This window comes from Trichechus manatus, unplaced genomic scaffold (assembly GCF_000243295.1).
Source record: "Trichechus manatus latirostris isolate Lorelei unplaced genomic scaffold, TriManLat1.0 scaffold00029, whole genome shotgun sequence".
Taxonomy (NCBI): domain Eukaryota; kingdom Metazoa; phylum Chordata; class Mammalia; order Sirenia; family Trichechidae; genus Trichechus; species Trichechus manatus.
The window spans coordinates 14,551,464-14,556,830 of record NW_004443965.1 but is presented as its reverse complement, the minus strand read 5'-3'; positions in this window follow the sequence as shown (position 1 = coordinate 14,556,830).

The window sequence follows — 5,367 nt, the reverse complement described above, 5'->3', positions numbered from 1 at the left end:
GTTTTCTCCTCACTTTCCTTTTCTAGGTGTCAGATATGCATCACAATTTAAATGTTTCCTTTGCCAATCCTGTCATCTTATTTACCTTTTAAAGAAATTACACCAACCCCCCTCCCAAGAAAACTACCTGTACTCCCCACTCCTACCAGTGTTTGCTTCAGAAAGGAAGCATCCATCCCCCCTCCCACACACATACACCATTCTATTGAACTTGAGATCCTTGATACATTTGTGTTACAAGGAAGACCAAACATGAATCTATGAATATTGTTGTGAAAACAAGAAAAAGAAATGTTTCCTGCTTCCCAGTGATGACCTCCATATAGTTTTGGTAGAAAGGCCTTGGGTGTTACGAAGTTTATATATATATATGTATATATATATATATGTATATGTATATATGTAGAGAGGGGGAGAGAGAGAGAAATTTTTCTCAAGGAATTGGCTCATACAGATGTAGAGACTGACAAGTCCTATGTCTGTGGGTCAGACATCAGGCTCAAGGCTTCTTCTGACTCACATAGCTGCAGGGGCTGATAAACCCAAGATCGGCCAGGCAATATGACAGGCTCAAGTCCCAAGAACTGTAAGTCAGATGATGACAAGCAGGATGCAGGATCTGGAGTGAGCAAAAGCCAGCAAGCTTTGCCAGAACGTCTATATATATTGGATACAGGCCACACCACCAAGGAAATTCCCCTTACAACTGATTGGCTGATCACATAAGATCACATCACGAAGATGATTACATTATATCACAAAATGGAGGATAACTACACCATTATATAACTGCCAAGCTACATCATTACATAACTACCAAACCACTGAGAATCATGGCCCAGCCAAGTTGACACACAGCCTTAACCATCACAAATACTTGAACTTACTATTCCCAAATGCTTCTGGTATTATTGTTAGGAATTTGAGGAGTGATTGAAGCACTTGTTCAGATCATCCAAAATGTACTGAATGTTATCCGGCATTTTGAGAGGCAGCAACCCCCCTGTCCCAATACAGCACACGTGCAAGCAGCAGCTTTCCACGAGAGACCCTGAGTCTCAGTGCTAGGCCATGACCCACACAACTAGGACTTCCCAAGGTCTAGCAGAGGTGAGATACACAGACTTCAAAGCTATTTAGATGAGAGACATCAATTATGGGAAAATTCTGCTACAACCACTTTGGAGATCATCCGGAAACACCGGTGTCAGAAATGTTAGCTGCCTTGAATCCCTAAGCAGTGGCAACCAGCTGGGCACCTCGAAGGCATTAATTCTCCCCAGAGGGAGCTAAGGCTCCCTTATCTGCACCCTGAAAGCAAACTGCCTTTCATTATATGCAAGGACCTGAGGCCTAATTTTAAGGGCTCTGTTCAACCCCAAGAAGGGCTTCAGAGTTTCACCTGCAGGGTTGAGTGGAGTTTTCAAGAATGAGCAGGATTGGTCAGACACAGAAAGTGGTAAGTTAATTTCTGGTAGAGAGCATTACATATCTGAAGAGAAACAAGCACCATCCTTCTATGGAGAATAGGTTGAGTACAGAAAGTTTTTGAGAGTTGGGGCTGGTCAGGACATTGATCATGAAGGTAATGTTATGTTAAGAATTTTGGAGTTTAGCCTGAAGCTGCAATAAGATTTCTGTTTTAGAAGCATAAATCTGATGGCAGTGAAAAGACTAGATTGATTGGAGATGGGGAGGAGACTAGACAGAGGGAGGAATATAGCAGAGGGAACATGTAAGCTTGCCCTGAGGCAGTGGCTTTGCAAAGGGAGATGCCGAGAACAGGACAGAGTTAAAAGATATTTAGGAGGACAGGGAGTCAGATTTTGTTACAAACTGAATGAGAAAGAGACAGATTACAAAAGAAAGGAAAGTAGGAGGGAGACAGAGAGAGTGGGAGAAAGGGTTAGCTGCAGGGGCTTTGTTCTTGGATGACCACGTGGACAATGATTGTACTCTGATAGTGAGCATGAGAAGAGTAAGTTGTGGAGGGAGGGTGATGAAGTCAGTCCTGGATCTGCTGTGCTGAGCTGAGGTACCTGAAGGACTTCTAGGGGAAGATGCCAGGTAGATGTTTGATATGCTCTTTTTTCAAGCAGGGAAACTGATGCCCAGGGAGGGTGAGTGAGCTAGTCCAGCTCACACATAACTCTAGTGAGTAGAAGAGGCAGAGTCACTGCCCAGGTATGATAACGCTCTTTCCACTACACCCTTCTGTCTTCATATCTTGCTGCAACAACACAAGATAAGGTCCCCTCTAGTCACTCACTAGTAAGTCACTCCTTAGTTTCTGTTGTTACTCATTTAGAAGTATGGGAAGGATAAAACCTCTGGAAATCTCATCAGAAAGTCAAAAATTGAGAACTTCCGGGTAACATAGTACTATAGACAAAAGCACCACACTGCCCCTATACAGCAAAGATCCAAAAAACTAAGTCAAACAGAGTCGCACGTCAATCCTGAAACCCTAAGCATCAAATGAAGAGATAAAGAACTCAGCTAAGCACCGAATGGAATAAGAAACTGACAGAGAACAGAGAGCAAAGAGAGATACATGCAGAGGTCCCCTATCAGCTACTGCAGGACAGATCCACCGTCTTCGACTCCTATTGGAGATTGGCGAACAGGGGGGTATGAGAAAGTAGCTTCATGGAGCTTCCAGCAGGAGACAGAACAACCGGTAACCAGCAATATACGCTTTTCCACCCTCCACCCTTCTTCACTCCCACTCAGCCTCCTCTGCTTTCTGCGGCCACGGTCTCTTGGCAGGAAAGCACCGCAGCTTCACAGCGGTGCCACTTGGATTCCACCCGCCCCCACTGGCCGGCTCCCTGCATGCCGTTTGTTGGCTGCAGGTGTTGCTTTTTCTCGCTTCTTTAGACTTCTTCCTTACCTCTCACCACCTCCCTCTCCTTTCTCTCAAATACCTGGCTCCGTGTGCCATCTTTGCTTCTTCCTGAAAGGCTTCAAAACACTGCTCGACTGTGAAACTGCTTCCGGGCCTGTGCCGCCACTCTGGTGGGAGCCCCAGGGCTTCTTTTGCTTGTTTGTTTGTTCTGAGTTGTTCTGTTTTGATTTGTTTGTTTACTTGTTTTCTTTTTCTTTTCTCAGCCTGGTAGCCCCTTCAAGCCGGGCAGTACTGCGCAGCTTGGGAGCTACTCCCTTACTCTGCACAGGTGCACAGTGACAACCCTGGGGGGATTTCTTTTTTCTTGTTTTTTTGTTTCTTTGTTTTGTTTTCTTCTTTATCTTTTTCCCTCTTTGTCTTTCTTCATTTCCAGTTTCTCGTCTCTCTATACTTACCTTCTCTTTCTGTCTCCTGCATACCTGGCACTGTTTGGCACCTCTACCCCTTCTAGCCAGGTTGTACTTCATGGCCTGGGAGCAACATCCCCAGTCCAGGCAGCTGCACCAGTGGGATCCCTGAGGGCTTTTCTTTCTTTTGTTTTCCTCTAATTTTTATTTATTCATTTTTTCTTTTAACTTTCTTCTTTTTTTTCTTTCTGTTTTTCTCCATTTCTCAGTCTCTCATCTCTCCGCTCCAATAGCAAGCTCCCTTAGCACTCTTTTTTGTTTGTCTGTGTGTATGTTTTTGGCCCCTGTTCCTCTCTCCTCCCTCTCCACTTTCCCATACCCATCTTAGCTCCACACATCACAATCTCCCCCCTCCTTCCTACCTACCTTCACCACGCACTGAACATCAAACTCCCAAACAGCACAGACATGGCCTTCTGGAACCTGTCCTGCACTGATTCCTAGCCCGCCCTGTCGGCCCTAGTATGTGCCACAAACAACCCATCCCAGCAAATCCCCTTAAGCTGGACCGGCCCTGCTATTCCATACCTGAGTGACTTACCCTGCCCGTTGGAGAAGGAGGTGAAAACTATCGTGCCCACAGATGAGCAAACAACAAAGAACACACAGCCTGCCTGCTCAGACCTAAACAAACTAAACAAAAAAGCAGGATGAAACAAACAAATATACAATCAATAAACGAGGAAACCAACTATTGAATGCCCCAAAGACAGCAGACAATATCAAAACATATACAAAAACAGGACAAGATGGTTCCAGTAAGTGTCCAAAAAAACACACCAGATGACTTTCCAGTAGAAAAAAAGGCACTAAAAGTACCTGATAGGGAATTCAAATATCTATTATTCAGAATTATCCAAGAGTTGAAGCAAAAAGCAGACAAAAATGAGGAAAAAATACACAAATTCATGGAAAAGGCAGAAAAATTCATGGAAAATATGGACAAAAAATGGAAGAATTCAAGAAAATAATACAGGAACAAAATGCTAAAATAAATTTACAACTAGAAATCATACAAAAACAACAATTAGAAACCCAAAAGGTAAACAACAAGATTTCATAAATGGACAGTGTCATAGAAGGGCTCAGGAGCAGGTTTGAAATGATGGAAGATAGGATCAGTGAAATTGCAGACAAACACTTGGATACAAATCTGTTTGAGGACAAATCAGAAAAAAGAATGAAGAAAAATGAAGAAACCCTGAGAATTATGAGGGATACAATCAAAAGCAAAAATCTGCGAGTGATCAGAGTTCCAGAACAGGGGGCGAAAACAGAAAACACAGAGAGGATCATTGAGGAATTGCTGACAGAAAACTTCCCCAATACCATGAAAGATGAAAGCTGACCATCCAAAAAGCTCAATGAACCCCATATAGGATAGACCCCAAAAGAAAATCATCAAGGCATATCATAATCACACTCGCTAAAACAAAAGACAAAGAATCCTGAGAGCAGCTCCAAAAAAAAGAAAACGTCACATACACAGGAGAAACAATAAGACTAAGATCAGATTATTCGGCAGAAACTATGTGGGCAAGAAAGCAATAGGATGACATATATAAAACCTTGAAAGAAAAAAATTGCCAGCCAAGAATAATATATCCTGCAAAACTCTTGTTCAAATATGATGGTGAAATTAGGTCATTTCCAGATAACAGAAATTAAGCGACTATGTAAAAACCAAACCAGACTTACAAGAATTATTAAAGGGAGTCATTCAATCTGAGAAAAAAACAACATCAGACCACAGGCTGAATCTAGGACACAGGATTGTACTAGCCAGATACCAACCTAGGAAATGAAATCTTAAGGACTATCCAAAACCAAAAGAATTACAACAGGGAACCAGAGAGGTTAAACTGTAAATGACAACAGCATCAGAACAATAAAAGAGGAATAAACGGTGTAGGTATAGAACCTTCTAATGGAGGGGAAGGCAAGGCAATACTAAGTAAAATAGACCGGTTCAAATCTAGGAAGATAAGGGTAAATTTCAAGGTAATCACAAAGAAAGTTAACAAACCTACTCATCAAAATAAAGAGGAAAAA